The sequence below is a fragment of the Thermobia domestica genome, chromosome 7, assembly GCF_964235325.1.
Source record: "Thermobia domestica chromosome 7, izTheDome1.hap1.1, whole genome shotgun sequence".
In the NCBI taxonomy this organism is placed as follows: Eukaryota; Metazoa; Arthropoda; class Insecta; order Zygentoma; family Lepismatidae; genus Thermobia; species Thermobia domestica.
The window spans coordinates 111,437,350-111,461,339 of record NC_137460.1 but is presented as its reverse complement, the minus strand read 5'-3'; the positions used below and the strand labels follow the sequence as shown (position 1 = coordinate 111,461,339).

Below are 23,990 nucleotides of genomic sequence, written 5' to 3'. Positions count from 1 at the left end.
CATCCGGACGATAGGATGCAAGTGGTCTCCTAAAATTGCGACATAACCGTTGGCAGTGGTTCGTCCGCTAAGTGTGACCACAGGACCCAATGAAAACCATAATATGGCGGCCCACAGCATCACCTAGCCGCCACCATGTTTCACAGTTGGGCGGAGACACTGCAGATCATAAGCTTCTTTGGGCGTTCTCCACACATAAACACGGCCTGTGGTTGGGAATAGGGTGAAGGATGACTCATCAGACCATATCACACGTTTCCAGTCCTCAACGGTCCAAGTTGCATGGTCGCGGCACCATTTGCGGCGTGCGAAAGCGTTATGGTCCCTGATGAGCGGTTTGGCTCGTGCAACACGACCCCGTAAGTTCATGTCATGTAATTCGCAGCGGACTGTGATGATCAAAACAGGGTGGGGGAGGTGCTGATTGAGTTCCTCCGTCACTTGAACCGCAGTGGCACGACGGTTCTGCGTGACAATGCGCTTTAATACCCGGCGTGACCTGTCACTCATGATTTTCTTCCGCCCACTGTTCCGCTTCCCCGATGTGGTTTTCCCGTGTGTTGTGTAGGCCGTCATCACCTTCGACACTGTCCCACGCGACACACCTAACACAGTAGCCACTGCCGTCACACTCACTCCACATAACCGCGCACCAACAATTTGCCCTCTTTGAAAATCTGAGAGGTCTCCCATTTTACACTACTTCTGTCTGCTGCAGCCACTAGACACTGCTGTTCCACTGCGCCTGACGTAGTATGGAGACCGACCTAACACACCACCACCAGCGGTCCGGCGCTGCGGGCGCCACGACACCACTGGCAACCCATACATCTGACGTGTTGCCAACTACAGATGTTTCCATTTTTCTGATCACCATCTTATATATATGGGGATTAATGAACTTTTATAGAATTCGCAACCCTAACATAAGTAAGTAGACACAAGCAGGGAAACATACATCTCTGGAAATATCGAATAAATGCGAACTGCCGATGAGAATAAAGTAAGTAGCTGGTGGAGTGAGTTTTAAGTACAAGTAGCACTATGGCGCTCGGATGTGGCTCTGAGAAACTGACGGATTTTATCTAGATTGCGTAACTGGGTATTAGGAGTGTGGAAGAAACCATATGTGTTATATGCACCACTAACAACTGTTAACGCAGTTTAAATGGGACGGAAAGAGACACGTAGATCAGGTCGACTGAAACCAATAACATGTGTGAAACATGCTGCGATGACATTGCAGCAAGGTTGATAGGCCATCACGACCCATCCAGTGATAGTGCGGAAATATATCGACATATTGCCAAAAAGAAGGCTCTGCTGAAAAAAACACACATGAGATGGAGATACACCTGGCCATCAACATTTGAAAGAAACCACAACACTTTTAGTAGAACTCTCCTGCATTCTCCGTCGAAAGCCAATTTTCACCTTGTACACCTGAAGATTAGGGATGCATTTCGAGATCGGTGCGTACAATTACCCCAGCAGTGTTGTAGCATGTGTTCAGGTACACCGCGGAGAGAGGTAATTCTGCTTGGATGTAGAGCGCTGTCATGTCGTACTGCTGTGACTTCATTGACTTACGGTATCTTCTTTGATATTATAAACACTTCGTTTGAAGTTCTCCTTCCCAGAAATGCTAAAGAACTTCTCGGGCACCCTGTATTTATATATACATAAAAGAATATGAATTTGTGAGTTACCTCATCAATTAAAATGATTAGGGATGGGCCAATTCCAGAATTTCTCGATTCCGATTCCGATTCTGAAATTTTACTCACGATTCTCGATTTCGGGTTCGATACCGATTCTGGGTAAAACAAATAAAAACATATTTGAATCCAAAAACATTTTATTAGCCTATTGCAAATGAATAAAAACTCTTTCAAAACAATGAAAAATGGAAACTGAAATGTTCAAAACCTGCAAATATGGAATGAGAATGAAAAGACAAGTACCGGTATTATGTCTTGAAAAGTCTTAAAATCTAAAAGTTTGGATTGTATTTCAAATTTCTGTTAAGAACAAGCATTTGAGCCCTCTCTGGGTCCAATCTGTTTCTTTTTTTGTCACAAATTTGCCCTGACATTTAACACAGTGTCTCTGAAAACACTGTTGCTGGTGGAGCAGAGAGATATTTTCTTGACAGTTTACTGGTTTTGAGAGTTTTCACTATTTTTTCGTTGGAATCGAACTGAATCGGTATCGAAGGTATCGAAGAATCGAGAATCGGAATCGGCCCATCCCTAAGTAAAAATGGTTCTTAGCATGATTACAATTCTACGCCTCCAAATTATCTTATGATATTATATTGATAATTTTCGGCATGGCAGGTGAGGGGAGGTGGGAAGGGGTGACATGTAAAAATAATCGAAAACGATGGTATTAGTATCCAATCCATAGCTTTCGGGGTCATTGAGATGAATAGTGACGCTTCCGATGACATTTAAGTCTAAATTCATCCCCTCATCAGCATGGGATTAGAGGGTGGAGGTAGGAAGGGGAATAGTAAAAAATAATCGGAAGCGACCGATATTATTGTACAATTCATAGTTTATAGGTTCGGTAAGATGATTTTTGGCACTCCCCATGCCATTTAAGGGTAATTTCAATCCCATTGGCATGAGGGTGAGAAGGGGTAACATCACGGATTGTTGTATTACGCTTTCATTGAAAATCGTATTCTGAAAGAAGGGGTTGGAATACTTTCCATAATCCTATTCTGCACGTGCGAAGAAAGGGAATTTCAGTTAGTGAGATAATAAGACAAAATGAGACTTTTCTGTACTGGGAGGGATTTTCATATATATTTGGTTGGAATTTTTAACTAAGCGGTTAACGTGTGTACCTTCTGTTCCTCATGGTTTCGGGTTCAATTTCCGGTAAGTGTACTTCTCTGTGATATAACCCGAGTACTCAGCAGATTCCGTCTCATATAGCCTTGTGCTGAAAAGAGAAGTTAAACTCTAGTTAATCAATCAATCAAAAATATTTCTTTATACTAGCTATACCTCTCTTGATGATAATAGAATGTCAGTTAACTATTCAAAGTCATCATTGCCGCTTTCACGGTTTCGGATTGCGAATCAACCTGGGTTTACTTGATTTTGAAGTGCATTAACTTTAATAATAATAATAATAATAATAATAATAATAATAATAATAATAATAATAATAATAATAATAATAATAATAATAATAATAATAATAATAATACAACTTCTATTGTGCATGATTTTGTGGTTATAGCACTCTTGAATAGAAACTTAGGAAAATCCACGTGACTAAGTCACGTCGATAGATTTCATCATAATAAAACTACCTCAACCGCCTCGAAACCATTTACAAAGCACACCTCTACTTATTAGCGGAAATCCCTTATTTCACGAGTCCTATCACAAACGCAGTGTCATTCAGTATGCATTTCCTGTATATTTTGCGTAACTTCAATGCCTCTCATTCAATGTTATCATAGCAACAAGAACACAATAGAGGATAAAACAAGTGAAAAAATCCTTCAGGTACACAGGAAAGTTACATTCATGTATGAAGTATATATATACTATGTGAGTGAAAATCTCGACGTTTTATGTGAATTACAACTTCTCTCAGTTCTTCTGAAAAACTCTTAATAGTAAGAAATTGCACTGGTTTCGCTCTGTGGTAGAACTCCGAGTTCTGAAGTATAGAATCGAAAGTTCGATTATAGAGTTTGATTACAGAAGTATCGCTTAATGGAAGTGAATAATAATTATTAAAGATTTTTAAGAATAAGAGCATGGAAGGAAACGAAAGAACTCTTAGAAAATCCATGAACACAATGTTGTCAACTACAAACTTACATATCCTGAGATTGAACCAAGGACTTTTTTTTTTAGAACTGAGCGCTCTACCACTAAGCAATCCCCTTTCAGTTTATTTCAGATTTAATGTTTTTTTTTTTTCTTCAGCATTAAGTCTATTTGAGAGGTAGATTTAAGTGAGATCTAAACCACAAGTACATTTACCGGAGTTCGTTGGAATCTCAATGATTATTATATCAATATACCCCTTTTTTTCTATGTTTATGTCACCAATTATAAAGGTAACCAAGAAAGTTATGTCGCTTTTTGTGGAGGTCTGTGTTCCATTGGCCCTCACACCGTGAATTGAATGCGAATGGAGATAAGGCAAGGTCAGTTGTTGGTGTGGATATATCCAACATACTATCTGGTTGTGGCAGTTCAGTTACATTGTGTCTGAAATATATATAAAACTTACTTTTGAGTATGTAGTAAGTGAAATGACGAATTCGTACCTGACTGTCAAGGGCGTATCTCTGAAAACATTGAATACCACATCACATTTCACTATTACCCAGCTTCATCTTTTTGTGGTGCTCTCTAGTTCTATATCAAACAACAATAACATATGTATTAAATGCAATTGAAATAATTTGTTTATAAATGTAATTATATTCTATGTTGCTTATACGGCTTCTGTACATAATTTGAAAGATTGCGTTATGATACGTCGTGGGAAATATGTTTTAGTCGATTTTCAGGCCTGGAAAAAAAAATAGAATGTCAAAACACGATTTACACCTCGGAACATAACACGTTGAGCGCCGCGGTGATTTTTGTTTTTTTAATGGGCCGCTAATAATTTTGTAGGTGAAAAAATAAGTAAAATGCAATGTTACTGGACAAAACATTTCGAAGGGGCCGCGTCAATCCCTTTTAATGGGGAAGTTTCATCAAGATCGCACTTACGGCCTCCTAAGAAAGTGACAAAACAGAGTGTCGGTCCCATGCAACCGACGCTATCCGTTGAGCAAACCACCTGTCGCTCCCATGGGGCGTTCATAACGCTTAACGTGTTTTAATATAGTGTGGAGTAAAGACAGTATGAACAAATCCATATAGTAACGATGGGTCCGAAAATTACGTTGTCGGGACTTCAACATAGAAGATAAGGAAATTCAAGGACATCGTTCTTCGTTGACAATCAGTGAAGCAGATCCGAGAAAAATAACACTGGAGTTTGAAAAAAAAGTCAAAATTGATCAGCATGACATTTGAATAAACTGAGAAAGATAATAAAAATCAATAAATGAATGCAGTATAAATTGACAATAAATCATTAAATTGACGTTATGAACTCTGCACTACACTGTTCCTGCGCAACATAAATAATTTGTTTCTCGATCGCATTTGGAACAAGTGACGAGTGTCTGTTCCTAGATCTTTTCCAAAGCTGGTGTTACACCAAAGAAGTTCATAGTAGCTGTGTGTTGTACGTAGCCACACTGATCTCCTGTAACTTCCTCGATGTAGATAAATCCATCACAGCAGAGAAATATTGTCAGGAAATAAACAGAATGCATTAACAAATGCAGTCTATTTCCGGCATTGGTCAACAGAAAATATCCAAACATGTTGCACGACAACAAAGTGTACAGTACAAGCTACTTGCAGGAGTACGAAACTTCCTTTATGCATTATGCTCAACATACTATATCTCGCTCATTGACTTTCATCCTCCTCAACATCTGGAGAAGGTTTTTCTTTAGAGACATGTCTTCTGCATCGGAAACAATGTTCAGCTCCTTTGCTGGAATGATAAGGGTTCGGTTCACTGTGGAAATTTATGTGGTTCGATTTCAGATTAAGCTGTAGGTCCGCGTCCCATATAGGGATAATTTGCATAAGACCTAAATGGCACAAGACCCAAAAAATATGGGCACAAGCCCTAAATTTTATGTTTTCTACCGTTTAGGTCTTGTGCCGTTTAGGCCATCTGTCGTTTAGGTCTTGTGCCGTTTTAGGGCTTGTGCCTATTCCATTTACTTCCTTTAGTTCTAAAATTTGCTTCCACCAAACAGAATTGGACAGTGCATGAGTTGCCATAATACTGCTACGAACGTAGCTAATTCCGCGGCAAAAGCTATAATAATACCAAAATTATTATTATGCAGATATATATGAACCAAAAATGAATTAAGACAGTTTTTTCTACGTACAAGTTATTTTAAAATATAAATTCTATCAATAAAATAAAAAAACTGACTTCGTAAAGAGGTAGTGGAAATAGCACCAAGAAGGAATATACTTTCATATGTAAGCTGTATTTGTCAGTGGATTATGACATTTGAAATGATCATCATTTACTTGCTTTAATCATTGTGCCCCTTAACCTAAAGGGCATAATCGTGGGACGTCAAACTGAAAGATTTCATTTTTGCCATTTCATGTGCATTTCTTGACCACAAAATAAGTCGTCTTGTACCGAACCTATGCTATACAAAATATTAACAGTAAATATTACCGTAATACCTTTTAGATGCAATATTACTCTCTCCATTGTGGTATAAATCTGTACTTTCAATGGAGGTAGCAATGGCTCCATGATAGAGCGTCCATCTCTGGTCCTTGAGGCCCGCGTTTCGATCCCAGCTCGCACCTTCGTTGGGAGGTAGCAAGAGAAAGAGTTTATATACATTATTTACTATTAGGGATGCGCACGAGACGAGTCGAGACAAGATTTTCCTGACAAAATTCGAGTCGAGACACGGCTCTTCCAATAGAAAAATATACATTTTTCGAGTCGAGACATCACTTTTACTTTACCTCACATTTTCGAGACGAGACAGCCACAAATCTTGTCTAGTGCGCATCCCTATTTACTATACTACTATTATACTATTTATCATTATGACAAAAATGGAAGAAAAAATGAGATTGCAAAAAAAAAACATGCACGTTATAACCTTAATGTAAGTTTTTAAGGCTTTGTTATACAATTATTGGTTTAAAAAGAAAGAATTAAACTTACAAAAGACTCCACAAACACTAGAATTATCGCAAGACTTTGATCATCAGGAGTAATTTTGCACAACATATGAAAATAGTTCCACAGTCCTCTGTCAGTAAAACCATGAACTGTAAAGAGAAAGTTTCAACTGCCACCGTAAGATAGAACATCTAACTGTATTTTGGCGGTTAACAAAAGTTCTAATTACCCGGAAGGTTTGTTGTTGAAGTATGGAAAGCAGACACTGTAAAGGCCGACAAAATTCGAAGATATCACCTACAAGAATTTTCGTCAAAGTTAAGTCACTTTCGCAGAATACTACTGTGTATAATGGAATTTTGAAGCAATAGTTGAAATTAGAGATGCAAAAAAGCCGGCTTTTTTGAATCGATGGTTTTTTCCACATAAAAAGCCGGCTTTTTTGGGGAAAAAACGAGAATTTTGGAAATTTTGGCTTTTTCATTTTCATGATTTTTCTATCTAAATAGCTCTCTTATAGTATATTTTATAGTTAGATAAGAATTCCATGACCTAAATGCGATATTTCGCTCTGAAATTCACCATCAAGATGGATGGAGCACATGTTTTACGAATTAAAGCTAACATGAAGAATGTAATATTTGAGGACAATTTTAGAGGCTATTTAACTTTATTTTAACTTTTGAGTTATCGACATCTTTTTTCTTCTCTAGATTATTTTAGTTTGTCATCCGTGTTTCATTTCTAAGAGCTTTTAGTACTCTAGCTTCTAGCGCAAAAGTTAAACTTGCCCGTTTTTCTATTTATCCGTCAAAGCGTAAGTTTTTCAATATATACCTCAAGCCGTACTTCCACATTTCTGTTATACTGTAGCTGTGAAGTGATTTAGCAATAATTTTCCGGACACAACCTTTAATACCAATTTATACAAATAATCAGTAGCAGATTTAGAAAAGTACGAGAGGAGGGTTTTTCTGATTGTTTCGTTTCCTAAAAAGTCCTAATTTTATTTGGGAGGTGCTTGAAGTTTATGAGTACAGGCATAACTAATATTTCGTTTCGTTTATATGTTTAGCAATAATCTTCCGAATACAACCTTAAAAATCATTTTATACTGAGAATCAGTGGCTGATTTAGAAAAGTATTTTGGGAAGGGTTTTTCTTACTAATGTTTAGTTTTTCTAAACATTCGTAATTTTTATTTGACGGGAGCTTAAAGTTTATGAGTAAAGGCATAACTAATAGATATTTCGTTTGTTGCAGACATTCCGTAACTTTGGGGAACGGGCTTCAGTCCGAAAGGCCGCCCCCCTAATCTTCGCAAAACCGTCACTGCTGGTAATTAGTGATAATAACGATTTAAAAACAATAAGAAAGGAAGTCGGCCAACTCACAGTACACGCACTATTTCTACATTCACAGATGGAATGAAGAAAAGCTTTGTCAGAATGGTCGAATGCTGGTTGAATCCCGGACTTACCGATAGAAGCGCAAAAGCTAATCACTCAGTCATGTTTGTTGTGCAGTTGTATTTAGCTTAACTTAAATATATTCCGTAGTCCTTTTTTTTTTTTTGGGGGGGGGGAGTTCCGTAATGATATGTTGAATCCCTCTTGTTAAAAATTCAGAAAACTTGAGGATTGGGTAAACCGTGATGGTGGTTATATAAAACTTAACTGTACAATTTCAAGAATATACAGAACCAAAAGCTCTAAATGTGCAGCCTTTAAGTGTATCATATAAATCAAGTATTTCTCTTATGTTTTATTTTAATTTTATTTTGTTTCAAAAAGAGGGTATGGAATATTTTGAAGTAAAAATACTACATACTATTTTGCTAGTTATTTGTGTATTTTTTTAAAAGAAGTGTTTACTTTTAGGGTTGGCTGGTTTACACCAACTTTTTTTTTTTAATAACTGGTTTAAACCAAAAAAAAAAAAAAATGAAAAATGCGAATCGTGTGAACTTCATGGTGACGTTTCCAGATATCAAATCACCTGCAATAGTTTTTTCCCTTTCACCTTTTAATCAAGGTGTCCCATGTTCAATTCTCGGTCGAACCATAACCCTTCTTTCATGCGTAAATTAAGTAGCGGTTCGGATGTCAGTTTAAGCGAAAGTCTTCTCCTTGATAACCTCGGTATTTCGTAAGGATGTTAAGCCTGAACATACGAAACGAAACTAAATTGTATATTTCTGCATGCCTAAATGCCTGTTGTTTTATAAAGAAGCCAAGATTGCTTAAATACGGTGTATATTGATAGAAATTGGCAAAATTTATCGATTGCCTACGTAGTTTCCAACATTAGCTTGGATTGAACTTTCAATGATATCTACGTACTAAATTTGTAATTTAATACCTCAGTTTTAACGTACTGATTATGATACGTTGACCTTTAAATTTTACATGCAAAACAATAACAGGATTTTCCCGATGGCTAGGACGGGAGATTCTCAATTTAAGAAATTTACTGACAGGACTTCTTTAAGCTTATGGGAGTTCTTCCGGCATAACCCCGCTGTTGCATAATAACATCAAGGCGAAACAAACTTATTTCTGTGAATATGTAATATAAATACATAAAGCAAAAAATCTAAATCAAAAAAGCCTGGTTTAAACCAAAAAAGCCTGGTTTAAACATCCCCCAAAAACGGGTTTTTGGCATTTTCAAAAACAACCATGGTTCTTGCCAACTCTGCTTACTTTTGTATATAGGAGGTTAAAAAGTTCTTATTAATATACATTGGTTAATCCTGTGGAATTCATAATGTAAATATGTTGAAGAAAAATTGTTTGAAATATCTTTTCGAAATTCATAGTTTATTTTCGAGGTTTTATATTATTATCAGCACCAACCACTAATTAAATGACTTTTTGTGTCATAGAGAAGCGAAACAAAGTCTGCTTTATTAATTTAAAGCAGAATTTTGAAAAAAGCCCAAAATTTCCCAAGCAAAAAAGCGAAGCAGAAAAAACCGAGTTTTTTCCCAAAAAAGCCGGTTTTTTTCCGAGCCCTTGCATCTCTAGTTGAAATTGAAGTGTGAAACGTTTTAAAGTCATAAAAAAAGTAATAATAATAAAACTGGGACAAGGCGGTTTCAACCTCTAATCGGGGTTACTTTGCACCGGTCCAAAATAACCCCGTAGATAGGAAATTACTACTGGTGGTACCTGCTGCCTTGTAATTTTAGGTGTGTTTTCTATTTAGGTAGATGCCGGAATGGATTTTTTTTTTTTTTTTTGAAAATAAATTACGTACACTGGCGGATCCAGAGAAATAGTTTGAGAGAGGTTTTACTCATAAAACTTTAGTTTTTTTTCCTTTCAGAAATCACTAGACTTGGGGGGGGGGGGATGCTTGAAGCTTATATGCATAAAAATGTCTAACATTAGATTTTTTTAAAAAAGAAAAAGAAATCGTGCGATTTGAGTGGGTTTCAGCCTAAAAGCCCCAAACCCCGTAAATATTCTACTGATTATGTTTTTGATGATATTCTTGGACATAAAGAGCAATCAAGGCAATTTTTCTCTGTTCCTGAGTTGGCATTTTTGTGGGGCATATGCTAAAATATCAGAATGTGGTTTCTGTGCTGATACCAGAAAGTATATAATTTTCTTTATAAATATCGATAATTCATACTAAGTACTGATACCGGTACCATCGTTTTAATATCAATATTTGTAGACTGCATGCAATTTTGTGTAGGAAGTGAAATGTATAAATACTGAAGGGAAAACATCGCACAGAAACATTATGTTCGTATATTGAACATACTTTTTTGTATGTTGTGCAAAGTATCCCCACCTATGAGGTAACTTAGCACCAAAGTTTTATATTTAAATAACTATGGTCATACTGAATTTCTACTAATGCACTTGCACGAATGTTTTCCTTATATATCTAGCCAGGGCCGTCGCGTGTATTGTAAGCGCCCGGGGCAAGAATTCCCAGGCGCCCCCGCAGCGTGTTATGAAAAACAACCATAGTTTATTCGAATTAGTCCCAGAAGCGACAGTCCTATTAGCGACAGGAACTGTTATCTGTCCTATGAGCGACCGATTCATTTACGTTGAGATGATGGAAGATGATATGATTCCATCTCGTAAAATATGTTTGCCTCTGGCGTTATTAGCGCCCGAACAACTTTGGTATGAAATATGTACGTGCCAGTGATACTGTTCGTCAAATGTATTTTTCCTCTACTGTGAGTGCAAATAAAACTTATTTTAATTTTGAGTAGATTTGACATAAAACATATCAAATAACTTCACGAGACAACAGGGATATTTCCATGAAAAGTACGGTATATTTCTATGTAATTTTTGAAAATCCAGTTGTAATATCCCCTTTCTCCAAAAGCTCTGTTTTCTGTAGTTAATTTGATTCAAATCTAATTACTCACTAAGTACAGTAATATATTTAAAAACGTGTAATAGTTTTGCCAACTATCTGCTTTTTAGACTTCCTAAGACTATGAATCACGTGAAAAAAAATGTCAATGATAAAAGACAGCTTTTGAGATCCCTTACATCTGATTGGCTATTCTCAACCAATCCCACCAATTACAATGCAGTTCACTCTAAACAATCTAAAAGGTAAACAAACTCTTTAAACTACCTTCCCCCTATTGTAAGCTACTAAAACGTAAACTAATTGCTTAATTTGCCTTCCTCCCTTGTTTTGACTTATACATAAGAGTTTGTCGTGTAGCAATCTGAAAGAATCCCTTATAACTAGACGAACTGTTAAGTCCTGCGAGAGATTAGTAACTTGTGTAATAATTTCTTCGAATACACCGTGTTTTAGATTTCTTTGATATCCTCAAGCGGTGATCACCTGTCGCCCTCCTGGCTCACAAAAATGTATATACGTATTATAACAAACCATATATATTAAATACCAGATATACCAGACGTGATACAGCAACCATGGAGATGCTCCCCCCTAGAAAATTTTCTTCGGGTGCCCCTACCTCTTTCCTTCTTATGCCATAAACATATTCAATCTAAACTTATGCTCCGTATCATTTTAACATGAAATTTTTAATTATATCAGAATCATAGACAAAGGCGGAGCTACTCTAAATGTATTTAGTTAGTTTTCCCCTTGATAGAGTCAATGTATTCATAGAAATTATTTCAAAAATATAATATTAGGAAAAACGTATAAAAGATTGTTAATGTAATGAGAGCATTCTCACATATTAAATTCAGGTAGAGCGAAATTTTTCATAGTACATTTTGTTAGGTTCTAAATCACATTAGTATGAAACAAGTTAAAGAAGGGAGAACCTTATTTTCTTCTATTATCTTAGTATGAACGAATCGGTGACTCATAGGGCAAATAACAGATCGAATCGGTCGCTCATAGGACAGTTAACAGTTCCTGTCGCTAATAGGACTGTCGCAAGTGGGAAGACACCGTTTATTCTGTACTCCAAGATTTAAATTTGGAATGTAAGTTCATACTGTTAGACAAAAGAAGATGGTATTATGCCATTTTTTTAAAAGCGAATGGCTTTTGTAGCTAAAACATAAAAGTTAATGAAAACATGGTTTTGAAATATTGAAATTGAGTGCTATTCTTTCTTATGTTGAATTTGATACACATCAACATAGTAATAGCATGAAATATGCAAATAACGATACAAATATTAAATTCCAAGATAAAAAAAAAACTCTTCTCACAGAGAGCTGGAGAGAGTTCCAGTTGAATAATCCTAGACGATGTTTTACATTATCGGTAATTTTCAAATTCAATACTCTATCGGGAATCCTTCAAGGATCTAATATAACTCCCCTGTTGTTTCTTCTTGTTATTAATGATATTCCTCTGTGTATTAAAACTTCTCAGGGCCTTCTTTTTGCAGACGATCACAAATTATACTCCGAAGTAAGTTCAATTGATGACTACGTGAAACTTCAACATGATCTAGAGAGAGTTCAAATATGGTGTGATAAGAATAAATTAGTCCTGAATATGTCCAAATGTAAATCAGTATCTTTCACGAGGAAACAAAATCCAATTAACTTCATCTAACATAATTTGCAGCACTTCCTTGTTTATCCCAAATACTATTAAAGATCTAGGAGTTATATTTTATAGCAAATTATGCACCACTCGCTATTGCGTCAACGTGTTGAGCAAAGATTATAGAAACCTAGGTTTAATTTATAGGATAGGACAAGATTTCTACAAAGATTCAACATTTATAAGATTATAATTTTCGTATGTGAAGTCAAAATTAGAACACTGTTGTACTGTTTGGACACTAAATGTCACTAAATACTTTGATGCAATAGAAAATATAGAGTTTAATTTCTAAATCATTACGTTTGTAAATTACATGTGATTTTCTTTAAAATTCCTTAAATTTGGTGCAAAGTAAATTTGGTCTCGCGGTACATCTAAAGGGGAAGGGGGGGAGATGGTCACCTCTGTTGGTTTTATTTGTAAGACTGTGTTAATCAGTTTCTGACACAAACCTAACGACACAGTACACTCGGTTCAAAATTAGAAACGAATCGACAGTTCAAAACCATATCGCATAATTTGCGTTGAGAAAGCTACGTCACTGGTGAGTTATAAAAGTCACCGATAGAGGGGTCCAATCACATATGTCGTAGTGGTAATTCCAAATGGAGGATTTCTTTGGAAAGAGACAACATTACAATGTTTCTGCTTTGTAACACATGTTCAGATGTGTTTGTGAACCGATATGAAGGAAGATAATAGACGTCTCTACTGGATACTCACTGTCAGAATGTACCAATAGGGTAACACATACTTCTTTAAATGTCAATTCGTTTCTTATTTTGGGCAGAATATAAATATTTGTATGACTTGCAGCGTTCACCAACCTCATATTTCCAGTAAAGCAATCTATTTTAAAAGGGTAAAAATAATATTTTCTGACAAAAATTTGTGGTCGCTGATTGGGAAGAGGATGGTTGGCATAAAAAGGATTATAATACAGTACTGCTGTGAAAATACAAATCCGTTCCAGTAGAAACGGATCATGATTCGGAAAAGGAAGGGGGGGTATCGACTTGAAAATGTGGTCATTCAGAGAGGATTCACTATATGAAAACATCTGTTTATATAAATTACATGGGGGCACATGTGGTACGTGGGGGGCACGCTTTCTCTAGTACGTGGGGTCCCTGGTTCGATCGCCGGCCAAGTAAGTTTGTGGTGAACAACATGTCCGTATGTTTACTTGACGTACTTCCGTTTCCTCCCCCATTCTTATTCCACATTTTTTTATCATTATCAGTCACTTGCCCTAATCACCCGTCTCCCTTAGATAAATGCCATAACGTGGGACTTAAACTGAAAGATTTCATTTTATATGAATTAATTCACATAATATCCTGGCAAACCTTACTCTAGTGCATAGGGTCCTTGGTTCGATCCCACCTAGCACAAAGTGACCTTTGTGGTAGACAAACACCGTGTGCGGTGGTTTTCTCGGAGTTCTCCTGTTCCCTCCCACTGTCTTCATTCCAGCATTTCCTTCATCACCGTCTCCTTTAGCCTAGCCGGGACCTAAAACTTAAGGATTTGTTTCTTTTCTTTTAAAAAACTTTACTTAAGTGGTTTGCAACACTGAAATAAGTCCAACGCCTTGATTTACTATTTGTATTGAGTGAAGCAAGCACGTGGAAATACAGGGGGAAATGGTGCTTCCGTGGGACTTATATCTATGACCTTGAACTGCCGATTTTAAATAACTGATTATAAACAACTACCTATAAGTTGGAATTAAAGATATGACAGACCACGGAACCAAATAGAATGTTTCCTTAATTCCTTTTGCTTCATGGTTTTCCTAACCGCTTTAGACAGCTATGGCTGAGATTACTCAAATTACAAGTAGTATACGTAAAAATGAAATGAAATATTTGAGTTTTACGTCCCACGGTTATGCCGGTTAGGCTAAAGGATACGGTGATGATGAGTAATGAATGAAATGGTAGAATGAAGAAAGTGGAAAGAAACGGGAGAACCCCGATAAAACCCACGGACACGATGTTTGTCCACCACAAAGTTCACTTGGCGGGGGCTGGGATCGAACCCGGGACCCCAAGCACCAGAGGTAAACGCTCTACCACTGAGCCACCGTGGCCTCCAAGTAGTATACGTGTCACTGTTAGGAAAAGTCATATAGTACATAAACAAATAACGATTTATTCCAACAAAATAAAAACTGTTAATTATTATTATTATTATTGGCATATTTTTAGCGTCATATAGTTGTTGTTGTTATTATTATTTTCACTAAAACTACGCCTGAAAATTGAATCGTCACTTTGAAAACGGGAGCAAGTCCAAAAACCAAACTGTTGAGAAGTCGAAGCAAAACAAACAAACAAAAAAAAAAAAAAAAAAAAAACCTATATAAGAATTAGAGTTTTCATTCAATAAGGATCAAATGTGTTGTGGAACTTCAGAACTATACAATATACACTATATTACTCACGCGCAAAGCAAAGCTTGGAAATAATGTAGGATACAATGTAGAGTATTAAAACAAATCATTTTACTACTTTTCTGGTCTTCGTTCCCTTCTTCAAAGTGACGATTCAATTCATAGGCGTGGACTTGAAGAAAATATTGGGGGTTCAAACAATGAATAAAAATATAATCATATTCAGCCCTTTTCTATCAACTGCTTGATGAAGCCTCCCCTCCCCTGCCCCCAGATCTCGATCCGCTACTCTGCTGCAAAATTCACGCTGCATTGATATTCACTTGTCATATCAGTGCTGCCAGAATGTATGTTGAAACTTTAGTGCTCTAATAAACTCCGTTTTGAAAACGGTGTTTTCTACCGAATAAGGCTGTACCTAATGTTGAATTAAAGGCACGATGAAATTTACGACAAGAAATTCTTGCTCCTCTTTGTTAACTCTTCCTCGACCAGCTTATATTGAGGAACGAGGACCCCCACCTTCAAATATTGCAGAGGCCAAAAGTGTCCTGCCGCCTCCCCAAATGTCGGCGCCTATGATTCAATTTACCTTGAAGCATGTTATTTGGTTCGGCTTGATTTGATCGATCGACTGATACATGTTTTATAATTGGACAATGTTTTGGTTACACAGAAATTAGAATTACAGAGTTAATGACAATTTTTAGGCTATATGTCATTAACCATATGTATGTATTCTAGCCTTGCTAGTATAATAATAAAGAGCATAATAATTAAGAGTATATTTTAGATTCAGTTTCACCACAACAAGTGGCATAGTTCTCGTACAACATAAAATGTTTAAGTTCAGCATTAATTTCTCGAAAATCATACACATGAGCTTTTTTACATTCACGCCAAGGGCCCATGTTGTGGTTTCCAAGGGGGGGCCAAGTATAAGCAACGTTTCAAATTTTGCTGTAACTAACGTAAAAATTCTTTAGGTTTTCGATATTCCCAAGTACAATTTCCTGTTAGGGGGGCGAGCGCCCCACATTGTCCCCCTTGATGGGCGCCCTTGATTCGCGCACACTATTTTGTTCAGCTCAATAAGAGCTATCAACTGATACATGTTTAATCTTTTCCACTCTTCTTATTTTCTATAATAATAATAATAATAATAATAATAATAATAATAATAATAATAATAATAATAATAATAATATAGTAGAATTTCAAAATTCATGGGACCGAAGGTAATTTTTAAGTCAAAACCAGTTTTCTTAAATATAAATTAAATAAAGGTTTCACTATATACCAAATCCGCTCGTATAATTTCATTTATTCGTGTAGGATTATACTGGAAAATACAAGATGAACTGTATATACAGGATCTGGATTCGCTCTTGACCATTTTTTCCAAGAAAGAACGTGTTCTTATTTTGTCTTAGTTAAAAATGTGTCAACTGGGATTTTACATGTAGGGTTTTCCAAGTAGCGATTTTTATTATTATTATTATTATTTCTTTCGGAAGGAACAGACAACATAGCTGGTTGCATTATTTGCGGCATCCTTGGAAGTTCCTTTGAGTTGTTTTCCTGCGGAAGCACACTGATATGAATTAATTGCTTCATTTCCTTCTCAAGGGTGTATTATGCCAGTGCAAGTAAATAGCATAAGTTTATGGGTGACTTTCTAGGTAAGTAATTTGTAATCTCTTCTGAACATGTTTGGGCTGTATTTCTATGTTAAGTTTAATGACCTGCATTTTTTGAAAATTACTATGCTTAGGGATGGTATCGAGACGAGACGAGACGAGACTTTGTACAGTCTCGGTCTCGTCTCGGTTGATAAGTAACGGTCTCGATCTCGATCTCGTCTCGAGTCAAAAATCGCCGTCTCGATCTCGGTCTCGTCTCGGTCAACAGATGCTTGTCTCGATCTCGGTCTCGGTCTCGAAGGCCAAGTCTCGGTCTCGTCTCGGGTCTCGTCTCGAAAGTCTCGAAATAAATAGTATGAAATTAAATTTGTGAAAGTATTGTTATCGTACAGTCTGTCGTTTCCGGTTCTTACTTTTTGCCTTCATTCTTGACAGAATTATGGTATGATATACTTCTTCGTAGCTAAATTGCTAACGCTAATGCTTTCCATGCGTGTGTTCCGGGTTCAATCATCAGTGGGTATAACATACTTGGGATAAAACACTAATAGTAACCCATATTTCACTTTCAGCAATAGACTTTGTCTCAAATAGCTTAAGTACTGCCTATACAATTAAACTCTATTAAATTAACTCCAGTACTATACAGTAGTTTATTTACTTCCTTTGAATCAGAATTGTTCAATATCTCCTAACGGATAACGCAACACATAGCAGTACGAATGTATTTATTCGTACCAAAATTGAAATTTTACAATTTCTCAGTTATTATCCAAAACACTCTGCTTTGATTGTCATTTTAAAAACAGAATATAACGTTCATTATCTTAACAAATAGAGTAAATTATTACTACCATATATTTTGTTTCAAATCGATCAATTGCTTTATTACCGTTTCACATCTCACTACTTAATTGACACTTTAAAACAGGCACTTCCTTAACCTTATGGTGGGAGCTACTACACTCATCTTTGCTATCTGTGGTCTCGGGTTGGATCACCAAACAAGTTAGATTCAAAGTCTTATGTTTCGTATAGTTCGCGTCTCACCTTAAGTACATTCTGTTTCTTATACAAGTTTATAAGGTCGTAATGTATTATACAAACATATATCCAGTGCCGTAACATAGATTAAGCTTATTCCTGAGTTCTCAGCGGTGCATGGGGCCGCGATGGCTCAGTGGTAGGGCGTTCACCTCTGGTGCTTGGGGTCTCGGGTTCGATTCCAATCCCCGCCCCGACTATAGTGAACTTTGTGGTGGACAAACACAGTATACGTAGGTTTCCTCGGGGTTCTCCCGTTTCCTCCCACTTTCTTCATTCCACCCTTTCATTCATTAGTCATCAGCACCGTCTCATTTAGCCTAACCGGCATAAACGTGGGACGTAAAACTCGAAGATTTCATTTTTCTCAGCAGTGTATGTGATCTTTATTCGAGAAAACTAATCATGCGTTCATTACGCTGAAATTTTACGACATTGCTTGAAAATTACTTGCGAGACATGGACGTACATATTATGTAAGTATATAGCTAATTCGAGCTATATGTATCTATTTTCTCTGTCCCGGCAAAACAAGTAAATCTTAACTTTCTAGTTTTCTTTTGTATTAATTTTCGTAGTTTTGCTGCAATATGAAGGATCAAATTTGTTTTTCGCTGTATGAATTTCGTTAAATTTTTAATCTGTTCTTACCCTACCTTACCTAGTAAAAGTTATAAATATACATGAACTTTAGAGGTAGACTATGCTAAGTCATTTTTTGGTCGAAATTGAGTTAAGAAAACTTTTATAATAGACTATGTTCTTTCTAGTGGTGTAACAATATAAGTCTAAAAGCATCTTATTACTTTGTAACTACTTAGTATAGTTTGAAAACAGTACTATATGTCTTACTTAAGGAACTGGTTTTTCGCTTCTCTTGTAAAATTACGAAATTATGACTTGGTTTAGTTTACCTCTGAGGTCCAGATATAATAAAATCATAGCCATAATCATAATCAACCATTTTCAATCCACTGCTGGATGAAGGTCTTTCCAAGTTTTCTCCACAACTATCTATCTTGAGCAATTCTTTTTCAGGTTACTCCTCAGTTGTTCTTGATTTCGTCAAACCTTTTTGTATAAGAACGTTTCCTAGGCTGTTTTTATCTCGTGGTATTCTGTCTAGAATTGTTTTTGTTCATCCATCATAATTTCTTACAATATGTTCAGCACATTTTCCAGCCCATGTTAAAAATTATTCAATTAGTACTAGTGTCAAATAATATATTTCTACTGTATATATTTGGCCTAAAATAGTTCAAATCCGCTACTTTTGGACCTCCATTTGGTTTAGTGGCTAGCACGTTTGACTTCCGTTCGCGTGGTTCCGAATTCGATTTCCGGTGGGGGTTCAATTGAACGAACGGATTCCATTATTATCATTAGCTCCACGTCTCCTTTAGATGCCCTAGCATAATCATGGAACGTTAAACTAAAGCAAACCAAACCCAAAATCAACACAATGTGTATTACTAACTGTAAGTCCTTGAATACTTGCATATATGTATATGGTATAGATCGAGTTTGAGGTGGTCGGTGGTCAAACTAAAACAAGCAGGGTTGATATGTTTAAAACAAAATGTTTAAAACAAGTGTTTAAAACATGTTTAAAACAAGGGCTGTTGTTTTATTCAGTTTGTTTTAAACGTTTTAAACAAATTGTTTTAAACGTGTTTTTTTTCGATGCTGGTTGGACATGTTTAAAACAACTAAAATATCAGATTGAAGAAGCTAATTTAATTTTCTAACAAACAACCCATCCTCCGCAGGATTTGTGCATGGAGTAAATTACAAGCAGAGTTATATTCTTATTATAACAGCAATTACTGAACGAAATTCTGCACATCAGTGTGCGTATAACTAAACCAACAGAAATTCAAGTGAAATATTTGAACATTTCTTAATTTCCAAGAATAACGGAGGTTAAACACACTATACACTATTCTAAGATCCAAATTCACGAATTCAAAACTTGGGTATTTTTTGATTACTATCATTTCCATAATAATGACAGTACTCATGTCATAAACTAGAAGAAATGCTCTGACAAATACAATACAACTCATAGAAAAGAGCAGTGACTAGCCTACAAGGAGCAAATAAAATTTTAACTAAACAGTTTTCAAGATACATCTCTATCTGCAACATGGATAGCTAATAATGATTAGTGTCTACGGCATAACAACACAATTAACTCTAGACACCCGCCAGGGATTTTAACAAAATGGTAGACTTTCACATTAGGGGCTCTGGTGACCCCCGTAATTATCACAGAGTCATGAGTTATACACCATTGGAAAGCTTATAGACCACAAATTCCAACAAGGTATCATTCGTGATATTCCCGCCCTATTCGTAGAAAAAGAACAGACATAAAAAATCATTAAAAATATGATAATATTGACTTTGCGGGGCCCTGGCAACTCTTGCAGTCACCTGCGATCACAAAATGATGCTAATGTGTAGGCCACATACTTGTGACAATAATATAAGAAATGGTAGCCATTGCGTAATGAATTCGTTTTATGTAGGAAATATTTAAAATATATATATATATATGCGCAGAAAAACATTCATTGAATTAGACATTCTCTCCCATCCCCCACTATAGTACCATGTCCATATGCAAATCATTTTTGTTGCACACATCATGTATACGAACAAGAATTATGCTTCTAGACCACTTCAGTGAAATATATCTTGTGTTATATGGGACCGTCCCGAAAATAAATGTAAATTAATCAAATTTGACTCCCTCTTCCTCTATAAACAACAAGTACACATACAGGTTACTATCATGTAGGGACTACTTCATTGCTTCACATACCAATTTTTATGGATGTACCACAAAGGGGGGAGGAATACCCGCCAAAACCTGATGAAAAAAATTTAATGAAAAAAATACTTCATCCTCCCTCTCTCGGCCGTACATACGTACCCCCTATATACATAAAATGCAACTGACGGAAAGCTTTATCCCTCAAAAATACTTTGGTACCAAATCATCTTTCCAGCTTAATTAAGGACTGAGCTATTGATGTTTGTTGTAAAAATAAATGTAATTTACGTCAAAAAACTTAAACTCCAAAAATTGGCTAACTTTGCCCCCTCCCTGCTCCCCCATATAAGCAAGAAGTACAAATACACGATATTACCATCTAGTAACCTACTTCATTGCTTCACGTAACAAGTTTTATGAATCTATCCTCCAAGAGGGGGAATGGCCCCCAAAAAACTGTTGAAAAAACAAAAAAAAAAAAAAAAACACGAAATTTACCTTCCTTCCACATACATAAAATGCACACCAGCAAAATTGCATCTTTCATGATGGTACCAAAACCATCTTCCAGCTTTAATTTGAGGTTTAAGACTGCGCCATTGAGGTTTAAAGCCCTGACACAGCAGTTGCGTCAATGGGAGTTTAAAGATTAAGAATGCAGACGACCAGTAGAACGTAACACAAAGAAACTAAACTACAAATTCTGTGAACGGAGATCGGGAAAATCCCGATTTCTTTCTCCGGAATTGAACATTTGGGCGGATCGAGATTAGGGAAGTTCCCGAAATTCGATGTAGCGGTTGAATATAGATGGCAAGCAGTACCTAAGAGTGTAAAAATGTAATATATATGCATATTTAGATTATTGTTTTAAACAAAATAAACATTTTAAACATGTTTTTTTTGTTTAAAACAAAGTACTTTGTTTTAAACGTTAAAAACGTTTTAAACAAAAAAAAAACATGTTTTAAACATAAAAAACGTTTTTTTGTTCTTTTTTAAAAAAAAAGTTTTTTTTTTCAACCCTGAAAACAAGTGAAATGTAACTAGGGTGTATTTAGAACTTTTAATTAAGCACGGTTTTGTGTAGGGCTACATCAGACCTAAAGCTTAGGGGAACAATTAGTGTTACTGAAAAGTTATGTTACATTTAATTTCAGTTACAATTTGCATTTACATGTATTGCTGGAACGAAAACTTTGACATTAACATTATAAATAGCCCAAAGACTATGAAAAACGTCGTCTTTTGAAACCATTCTTGCACCATAAAGCAAATTACGAGTTATTAAAATATTTTGCAGCTTAGTTACGTTGTTTGCACTATATTTAGAATAATATTTAGCAATGTATTTAAGTTGGCAACACTGCTTAAAATAATGGAACTGCAACTTGTAATTAAAACAACCAAAAACTATTGTTGTAATGTTAGAAGTAAACTAAAACAACAATCATTCTAAAAAAACACAAATGCGTTATTTTAAGCAATAAAACAATCACTATCCATGCGTTTGGTATATCTGAAACGGTTTGAAATAACAATTCTTGTAAATGACATTATGATCACTTAACTCTTTTGGAAGCATCTACATGATGAGACGTAATATATCAGTACGTTTTCGAAGTAAAGTCTTTAGAAAAAGTTAAATTTTTCATTTCTTGTAACTTTGTTCCTTCCTTCATTCAAAATACATTATACCATGATCATAGTATTTGATGCTAAGATACAAATGATGCGCATTGCACCGTCTATGCTATTTGAGTTATTAGAGATCTCCAAAATGTTGATGTTAGTGATACTGTATTGTCCTCTATTACACTGAATAATGTATGTAGTATTATGGTTTTATTTAATATCTAAATTAGAAATAGGTGATACCTTACATAGTGCAATTTGAGAAAATACAACTTTATTTTCCTTTGGTAACACTGCTTGTTTATATATAGGCGCGGATCCAGGGAAGGGCTATAAGGGCAATATCCCCCCTTAACGGTCAGGTATACACTGAATAAAATGAGCTTCAATCCTGATTTACACTGGATAAACAGGCAAAGTATGGTTTAGCCCCTCCCTAGATCATATCCTGGATCCGCGCCTGTATATATAATATAGGCCTGATATATATTTTTTATTATCTGTGGCCCATTTTAATCTTTCCACGGAAATATCTCAAAAACGGTTGAACATAATTGAACTGAACAAAACCTCAAATAGGAAATACTATGGGGCAAATCGAATGGTGTTATCGCGGTGCCCCCAAGGGTCGCCCTTCACGGGGGCCCAGGGCTCAATTTTAAAATTTTAAATGGAAACATGAGGCAAGTGATATCTCGTTCGATAGATCTTTAAAAACTAAAAAGTGTTGTGGTAACCGATTTTTCATATCGGTTACCGTACTCAAAATGGGCGCCAAGACATGGTGCCTGTATTAGACAATACGTCCAGTACCACTAATATGAAAACGGTTGGAGATAAATGAACAGGATAAAACTCGTATAGGAAATCGCAGAAGGTATTTATTATTCCACGCCTCGAGAATAACCCAACGGAGAAAAAGATTATTAAAGTATAATGAGATAATGCTAAAGAGGAAATCTAATTCTTAAAAGAAAATATCTTTCCGATCTCTCTTCGTAAGAGGATAAAGCGGAAATGAATATTAAAATCTCAAATGAGAACCCCACTTTTACTTGCGATAGGTATGGTTTGTCTGAAACACTTGGGTGTACACACAAGTGACTGGTACTGTAATGCAGTAATGAACCAATATTGTGCAGACGACTTTTGAGCAAAACCAACATTTGTACTCGATGTTCTAAAATTGCATTGTTCGACAAATTGGTTTAGCATTTCAGTTGATTCATTTTTGCACAAATCATTGCCTGCAATCAAAATGGAAAGTAATATTTAACAAGAATTTTACCTACTTTTTCTATTACAGACACCTATCTGTTATAAAATCACATTTCAGATAATTTTGTTGTGTAGATACAATTTGCAAAAACTAAGGATCTCATTTGCAATTTCACCGTTTCTTCCCGTCCCGCTTCACCCACTTACGGAGGACGTTGGAACGATGATTTTCTAGGAAATAGATTTCCTACTTTACATTATGGCACATTTACTCTAAGCATCTTCTCCTCTGTTGCAACATTTTCGAGTCCTGGAATGATAAATACCATCTGTGATTTCCTATAGGAGTTTTATTTTGTTCATCCGTTATTTTCTTCAACCGTTTTCATATTAGTGCTACTGGACGTTCCTCTGATGCAGGTAACATATCTTGCGGGCTATTTTGAATACGGTGACCGAT

At 35.9% G+C, this 23,990-nt stretch overlaps 1 protein-coding gene and 1 long non-coding RNA gene across 5 annotated transcripts in view; one reads left to right on the top strand and one right to left on the bottom strand.

The window, feature by feature from the left end:
- The window catches only part of cact (NF-kappa-B inhibitor cactus), a 201,877-nt gene that overhangs the window by 67,915 nt on the left and 109,972 nt on the right, over positions 1-23,990 (top strand). The window lies entirely within an intron of this gene.
- LOC145690344 (uncharacterized) overlaps positions 1-23,990 on the bottom strand; it is a 102,721-nt gene that overhangs the window by 38,127 nt on the left and 40,604 nt on the right. Inside the window, exon 4 of one of the 3 annotated variants that reach the window (XR_014132195.1) lies at positions 6,820-6,926. The exons of the other annotated variants lie outside the window; for them this stretch is intronic. This is a non-coding gene — a long non-coding RNA (uncharacterized LOC145690344). The remainder of the gene's footprint in view (positions 1-6,819; positions 6,927-23,990) is intronic. 3 annotated transcript variants of the gene reach the window in all.